Here is an 8646-nt window from a genome sequence, read left to right as displayed (position 1 = left end):
CAAGAGAAGAAGAGGAAGAAGAAGAGGAAGAAGAGGGGGAGTTGAGAAATAGGAGTTTTGAAAAGGAAATAGATGACAAAGAAGAACGATTTGTTGAGGGAGAGCTGACAGAGAGATGTTGTGGTCTAAGGCAAAAGATGGTGTGGGCTCAGGACACCGGACATTTGGAAGGCACAGGGTTTTAGTTTGAGCAGGAGTAAGAGCTGAGTACCAAATATACATCACATTGCTTTTTCAGTCTGGAAAAGTTAGCTGCCAGGACTTTGACCATCAAGTAGTTTCATTTGTGGGAGGAAAATGGCGAAGTAGGTTAATCTGATGTACTGCTGACTTTGTAACAAGGAGCTTATTTTCCTCTTTCCTTTCTTTAGGGTAGGACAGAATTGAAAACAATGCTGGAAGATCAGGAAAAGTTAAAATAAGCCTGAATTAAGTTGTTTTGCTACTCATCTAAACATCCGAGTTTGTCACTATAGAATAAAAGGAAAAATAACGTGAAGAATCTTTGTTTTCTTCCCTTTTAGAGTTAATTCACTAGATTAAAAGCACATGAAATTTTCACATGGTGGTCGGCTGGTGATAACCTCGTAGAATTACTGGTGCCTTTCAGTCTCTCAATGTGGCATCTACCCCACGTCACTCTGCTCCTGGCCATACTTAGCAAGAAGCCACCTCAAGAGCCTCCCACAGATTTGTATTTTAAACTCTGCTTCCCTAGTGTGGGTTCTCTATTGAGAGCACTGTGATTAAACTGTGCACCCAGAAGATGAGATCATATAGTGCTTGTGCAGGCACTTATTCATAGCAGAGTTTGCAGTGGAAGATTTTGTACCTACCAGCAGGTGAGTCTTATTAATGCTGCCATATAAAAAAAAATGGGATGTTTAGTTCATCTCTTAATGAAACTTAATTTCTCTGGCATTAGGTGAGTATTAATGTAGGTTAACAAAAATAGCACTAACATATTTAGACTTGAGCTTTTTATTTGCATTGAGCTTTTTCAGTTTTGAGACAAGAGATTGTAAGACCTGAGCTTAATGGATCTTCCAGCTCATGTTCTCAGAAACTTCACAGAGGACTAAGTTAGGCTGCTCCTTCAGACACTGGCTCTCCAGAGCTTTACGTTCACCTGCAGGAGGCCAATTAAGAAAGACCTACCATGCTCGTATGCAGCAGCATATGATGTCCAAAGCCAAGCATAATGGGGCAGGAGAGGAATAGAAGAGGAAGGGGACACCAAGATGTAACAAGCACCTTCTTTAGGCCACTGTCCCAGGTCTGTCTGTAGGGGTGCAAACCAGTCTGTCCCACTGCCATATACTACGTGCCAATGTGCAAGCTGACCCCTGACTCTCCTTCAAAAAAGAGAAGGAGGACCCTTCTCATAGGAAAATACTGTTCATGCAGTCCTGGGCAAAGACCCAGCTTTCAGTGTTTGTCTCTGAGATAGCTGTCGTTTTCTGAGCTTAAAAACATGCCCAGCACTGAAATATCTAGTTTGAGGCAACCTCTCTTCAGAAGAATTACCTTCTGTGGGCATCTCACTGCTGTTTTATTCAAGCAAGGATACTTTACCTGACTGCAAGGCTTTGGTTATTGTAGCTTCTTTCTTTGACAGATTTTTTTCCTCTTTTCACAGAATGTTCAACTAGTTTCTTAATTTCCTATCTCTTTTCATTCTGCTGTGTTTGTCTTCACTGAGGAGAACTGGACTTCATCTGGGGATATTGCAACGGGTAAATATACCAACTGTTTTTATTTATGTGTCAGTCACCGGATTGTGTAACACAGTCATAATCTTAGTGCTTTATTCTTGTTTTCTCTGTGGGAGGCAGTGAAATATCAGTACATGTAACTTTCAAGGCTGCCACAGAATGCCCTGTAAGGCATACACCCCCCGTAAAGGGCATTAAATATGGCCTAATGGACAGGCTAGGCTTTATGGCAATAAATGTGTAATGGAATTTCTTTGTGCAGTATCGTGACATTTCTGAGCAATACCTACTTCAGATGACAGAACTAGCTACCTGCTGGGTGTATGCTGTCTAAATCTGATGGAATCCAACAGCTTTTCTTCTTTGAATATTTTCAGAAGTTTATACTGGTTTGGGGGTGTTTGGTTGAGGGGGAGGCAGTCTCTTTTGTTGTGTCAGCGTTCAGAAAGATGTTTCCACCACGATGGGATGAAGGATGAACCCCTGTTTTGCATTTTGGGTGGTGCACCACGGAGGTCCAGGTTTATTCAAGGAGGACAGTTTCCTTCACAAATCATGGAGGAAGGGTAGCATCTAGTGGGAGTAAACTCACATTGCAATTAAGAAATGCGAAGATGCTCCAAAGTATTGTCATCATGACACATAATAAAGACAAAACTAAACCTTTCCAGTCACAAAAAGCAGATGCAAGCTATTATATTAGTATATTCAACTTCGGTATAAAATTCGCTAAAAAAGAACACATTTTATCCCTGTTCTGAACTAAAAGTGGTGGTTAGTGTTTATTATTTCTTCTTTCATTCTGTGTTTAATACTGTATTCAGTGAAGTATTCTGCCTCCTGCATAAAATCAGCAAAAGGAGTTAGACTGGCTCAAATACACTCATTTCGGCTTTGCAGTCTTGCTTAGGGAACGCAGGAAGAATAGTATGATTAGTCCCATAGCAGAGTTTATTGCCTAAGAGCTGGGAACTTTGGAGGACTTACATTCTCGCTAAAATGTGTGCAGTTCCCTAGGTTTGACTTTGATAGTCAGTGGATGGCTGTTAGATGAAACTTTTCCCATTCCTGAGTCATTGATTGGGGTGAAATGACCAGGCTCGGCATCATACTGAAGTGATAACAAATAATGTTGCCAAAGACTTGAATTGTGCATTATTCCACCCAGAGATGGAAGAACTCAACTCCCAAAGAGAGTTCTTTCTCTGCAAACTAAGTCTCATGGACTGTATACAGCTGGAGAACAGAAATGCACAAATTCACAGGTTTCCGTATTTCATGTGAATTATAATGACTGTTATCTGTGAAATTATATCTGATAATATCTGTTCATAAGGATTGTTTTGCCTATGTGTTTGCATATACAGTTAAATATGTTCGGCTGGAACTGCATGTTCTCAGAAGTCCAGCTGGTATGAAAATACACGTGTTCCAGCATGAAAGATGTTGAAGAATCACAGAATAATTCAGTCTGTAAGGGACCTCAGGAGGTCAATAAATGCTCAAGCACTTTTCCTTCTGCCAGCGTGATACAGACATTACTCTGTGAGGGTAATACTCTCCAGAGTATGGGGGAGAAGGAAGGAGGGAGGACAGCCATTAGCTGTGTATTCTATGTCCCTGGCCAATACAGAGCTGTAGAGTGTGGCAAAGAGACATAATCAAGTGAGCAGTTAGTGAAGCTGAGAGCTTCAAGCACCTTTGCAAAAATTGGAATACAAATGGTACCCTCTCGATGTCTTGGTGACTTGCAGGTGGCTTCTGTCTCAGTAAAGAAAAGCATTGAAGGCAACACCTTCCCCACATATTTAGCATCACTGAATTTGGAGGACACAAGAAAAGAGGCTATAGACCTTATGCCAAACGTGGAAGTACTCCCAACTCCTTCTTTTCAGCTGGTAGCTAGGCAAATGTGATGTTTGATTCCTTGTTTCCCTGCTTCGGTTAATTATCAGCAAGTTACAGCTCTGTCTGATACCAAAAAAAGCGGAGGACAACTATGTTGGTTTATGATATGTAGTGGTGTAGTGTTTTACATACACAACACGAGCTTTTTTTCTTCTTTTCTGGATTACTTATAGCCCTTATGGAGCAGTTTTACATCAGGGTTCTTTTTCTGAAATTAATCGTCCACATCTCTGGGAAATGTTTCATTCACGTCTTGAAATCTTCCCTTGGCTATTTTCCTGACTTCAAATAAACAGCATTCTGATCCAGCTTCTACCACAGAAACAACAGAAAGAACCAGAACTTTGCAAACATGAGTGGAAACTACATCAATCTTCTACATTAACCATCAACATAGATCAACAGCCTTACGCTGTCTCCTAAAATTTGACATTATGAGGATTCAGCAAAAGAGCTTGTTCTAATGGGGAAAATGTAACTCTTTGTCTAGTTAATTGGGATATCAAAAACATCCTCTACTCTCAGGCTTCAGAATAGGTTTTTAGTGGGGAAAAAAGCACATTTTTTTGGAGAGAGCTATATTCAAAAGATAAAAGCATTGGTTTGCAGAGGACCAAGTTAAGAATTGTCCTGAAGTCTATTCTTGTGAGAAGCTAATCACAAAGGTGGTATCGTTTCTTGGCAGGAACTCTATCCAAGAGAAAATGCTTTTTAATGAAATTTTCGAAATTTACAGGCCTTGGTTATACCTTTTACTTGTAGAAATACGTTTTAGCAAAGGAATTAAACATGTATTGATATAATTATTCTTTTCAACAGAGTGATTCTTCAAAGGTAAAATACATTATAATAATTACATTGATGATTGTGTGTTTCAAACTTGTGTACTCACTTGAGATGTGATTATTGGTAGTATTCACTAATCTAGCACGTTTTAAAGCCATACCTTTGATCAATGAACAGTAATTAATGCATTTGCTTTTGCTTTCTGCCACTGTGTAGCAATGCAAGCTGTGCTTAACCAATGTTAACTCTTTAATTTAGATTAAAGTAAACAAATTAAGTGCAATCATTCATTTTGACAGAATTGGAAATTGAGTGTTCTGCTTTGTTCTCATGACATCTTTTTCTGTTGAAAAAAGCTGTCAACTGATTTTTTACTACTTTAGCTACCTTTCTTGACTACCTAAGGAAACTATGTTTGCACTAGTTTTTTCTTTACTGAGACTTAAGCTTGTATCCTCAGTGGCAGAGCTGACCATGTTGTTTCCAAACCCTGCTTGTTTCACAGCCCATGTAAACTAACACGTGATATTAACTGTCAAGGAATGAATGACTTCATAACATTGGTATAGTGTTCGACAGTACCCTTCTTGCTTGTTCCCCCAGTGTATCGGTCCTGAAGGATGCTTTAAGTATCACAGAGGATGTTCCAGCTTCCTACTGGTCTCAACAGTTAAGTGCCTGTCTACCATACCTCATCAACTCTTTATACAGACTGAAATGAAACTAATGAAGTCTCATTAGAGACTCTGTGTTCACCCACCTAGAAGATGCAGGTCCAGAAGCTTTTAGCTGTTCCAGGCATCCTGGAAAATATCCCTTCTATCAGGACGTCACCAAAATGCATGTCACTGATGATGCTAGGGTTCATGCCAATGGAGACATCTGTGAGTGAAGGCTGTAATTAGATAATGCAGCTTGTGCAGGCAGCGTATCTCAGCTGCGCAAGTCATGCCAGAACAAGATGCTGGACTTCCTATTCACTGACTCTCCCTATGACCTGCCATGTAATATAGCATGTCATGGAAAATAAATTTCTTTTCACTTATTTGGCAGGGGAGATGATTTGCTGCTTAACTGCCAAGAATCTCTGCCTAGGCAGTGCAGAAGCAGAAGTCACCCTCTGCTAGGGCCAAAGTTGAGTTTGCCATATTTCATTCAGTCCTCATGCATTTTCATGAACTTCTACCCCTTACAAACTACATCACCCAATGTGATTTTTCTGCTTGGACTGAGCCAAGCTTGAAGAAACTTCATGAGGCATTGCTCATGGTTCCCCAGCTGCCTGACATGCCGTGCTAATGAGATGTTACTGCTCAAAACAATGAAAAGCAGCTGCTTCTTACCTGGATAGAAAACCTGGGAGTTACTGCAATTCATTTTGAGGTGAGTTTGATAAGGTTGTCTTACTTTTGGAGTCTGTATTTTTGCTTCTTATTTGGAGAGGCCCAAATAGGTTTAAATTAATGTGTCCAGAAAATTCTGAATGTGCTTTCCTGTTTCAGGTGTTTACATAGAGGGATTACCGCTCTGCTTTGTGCAGACTTCCTCTAAGATATCATCTGTCTTCAATATTGAGGAGTGCAGCGATAGAGAGAGGGGCAATGGTTTTAAGTTAAAGGAGGGGAATTTAGATTAGATATTAGGAAGAAATATTTTACTGTGGGAGTGATGAGGCACTGGCATGGGCTGCCCAGAGAAGCTGTGGATGCCGTGTCCCTGGTGGTGTTCCAGAACATGTTGGATGAGGATTTGAGAAACCTGATCCAGGGGAAGGTGGCCCTGCCCATGGCAGAGGGGTCGGAACCCCTCTTTAAGGTCCCTTCCAACCCAAACCATTCTATAAGGGGTTCAGTCATGTATGTGAACGTAAAGAATACATTGTTACTAAAAACTGAAATGTCAGTAGAATGGATGTTTGACCGAGTATCCTGACATTTAGGAAGTATATAGAATGAAGAATGTAAGAACTTTAAGTAAGGTTTAATGAAACAAATGTCTGAATTTGTTTCAGACATTTCAGACAAATCACAGCTACTTAATTCCGGCATCCTGCAGACTCTTTAAGCCCTCAAGAATATAGCAATTAGATTTTTTAAAAGTTCTTTGTGTTCCTGCAAGCTGTCGACAAAATAAAGAAATGCTCTCTCCTTTATTTGTAACAAGGCAATGGCAGAAGTATATGTCATGAAGTTTTACTAGCCTGGAAGGAGTTATGCCCATGCAAAGGAAGGCTTTTGTCTGATTTCATCTTTTAATTTTTCATGTGTGCTGTGTATGTACAGTTTTTGCCAAACTCCCTTTTTCAGAAAATGAAAATCTTTCTTCATTATTGTTTGTATTTTAACAGCATGCCACAGGTCTAGATTGTATCAGAACTGAGTCTCCTTAAATAAAATCCTTCAAAATAAAACAAGCAAAAAAAAAATCTATTAATCTCAAGGAGGTTAAATCGCATAGAAATTGGTTGCGATTATAGGATGGATCTTAGTGAAGGGGAGCTTATCTGAGCAGCAGGAGATAAGCATAAAGCCTGCAGTCATAGTGACAAAAAAGGCTTCTGGAGTAAGAAGAGATTTCTTTGTAAATCAAGACACGGTCTGTGAATGACAGGCTGAAAAGGAAAAAAGTAAAATTGCCAAGCATAAGGCTTGTTAAGAGGGGAGAGGAGAAAGAAAGAAATGCAATATATAGCTAAGGAAGAGCAAAATAAGTACAGAACAATTCTTTCTGTATTTTATGAGACCTCAAGTCCATATTTTCCATTTTTTATAGAAGTATAATAGCTACATAGCCAGGTCTTTAGCTCTGTATGTAGAAAATAAATGTGGTTATTCAGACCTGTTTGGTAGGAGTGTGACTTTAAACAGTAAAATACTCATCAGTAACCTACCCAGGTGACCTCTCCTCTTAACTTCTCAGCCTCTACTCTCAGATCAATGCTGGTGTGGCTGTCCCCTTGATTTCCAGTGGAAAAAGATGATGTTTGGATCACTGCCATTTGACAACAGGAGATATACTAGCGGGGCATAGTTCCAATTACTTTCTTCAAGAAAACTCTCCCTTTTACTGTGATGGTGCTTCTTTCCATCATCCACAATGAATATATTCAATGCACTCATTTGAGTTTTTTCTCTTTGTAGTAGAAAAAAATGTTGGGGAAGCCAGAGGAGGTGCTTACCTGCAACACTAAGAGCTGACATCTCTGCAGGTGCAAGAGGCCAGATTATCAGCAGTGCCAGATTAACTACGCATCATCAGGGATCAGGAGTAAGATGAACTAGAGGAGCAGGTGAATGGAATGGAGAGGGTCTTCCAGTAGCTAAATAGAGGAAAAAATATGTGTAACGGTGTTTAGTATTGGTAACTGTATTACCCACAGGAACTCTACAGAAGTGAACTGGGTACATTCCAGCAATACATATTTAATATACAGGTTGGGAAACATCAAGATAATCTCATCTATATGTATTATAATGACCAACAGTCTGTAAAACTGTTTGTACAGCCACTGCCCAACTAGTTTTTCTCTGCTTCAGGTAATATACTCTTCTGCATAATACCTTTTCTCCCATCCAGTGAGCAATAATTGTTTTGCTGACACTGTGCTTTCTCTGTGAAGAATAAAATTTCATTTACTAATCTCAGCCAGGTATTATCAGTAATCTTTCTGAGCATTTAAACCTGACAGATTGCACCAGCTTGAGCTACCACCTGGTTTGTTCCATTCCCTGGTCCTGCATCTTATTTTGAGTGTTCTTGTAGGATTTAAACAATTCCTCTTCCATACAATATTCAGCTTAGCTAAAGCACAAATACTAGATTCTATAAGAAAATCTATGAAACTGAAGATCCTTGGTTGAAGACACAAAGCTAAATAGCAGTCTTAGCCACACAATTCCCACTTACACTAGTTGAAGCTGTTTGGGTAAGTCTTGGACTAGATGATATCTGTAAGTTCCTTCCAACTGGAATGTTCTGTTTTGCACATCTTTGAGTATCTCAGCCCTTGTTATTATGCAAATCATTAATCCATCCATACTTCTGGCAAACCACTGCACAGGGAAATACAGCTAATTTAATTCATTAATCCCTACCCCTAAAACACAAACATCCATTAGTAAGACAGTAGGTAGTTTTATGCTCTTTCAGGCTGTTGTATCAGAGTGAGAGACAATATACTGGTAAATGCACATGGAGTTTGTATAAGTTTTGTCTGCTAATACTGCATGAATAAGCA

The 8646-nt window shown here is 39.6% G+C and overlaps 1 long non-coding RNA gene across 2 annotated transcripts; it reads left to right on the top strand.

Moving 5' to 3' along the window:
• Positions 1-1458: 1458 nt before the first annotated feature.
• On the top strand, positions 1459-7940 carry LOC138716821 (uncharacterized). Of its 2 annotated transcripts, none has more exons than XR_011336741.1 (3): positions 1459-1736; positions 5013-5792; positions 7618-7940. It is a non-coding gene; the product is annotated as an uncharacterized lncRNA (long non-coding RNA). The 2 variants fall into 2 exon arrangements; XR_011336743.1 differs by having other exon boundaries at positions 7550-7940.
• The last annotated feature ends 706 nt before the right edge of the window (positions 7941-8646 follow it).

The sequence above is a fragment of the Phaenicophaeus curvirostris genome, chromosome 1 (assembly GCF_032191515.1).
Source record: "Phaenicophaeus curvirostris isolate KB17595 chromosome 1, BPBGC_Pcur_1.0, whole genome shotgun sequence".
Taxonomy (NCBI): Eukaryota; Metazoa; Chordata; class Aves; order Cuculiformes; family Cuculidae; genus Phaenicophaeus; species Phaenicophaeus curvirostris.
This window is presented reverse-complemented; position numbering and strand designations above follow the sequence as displayed.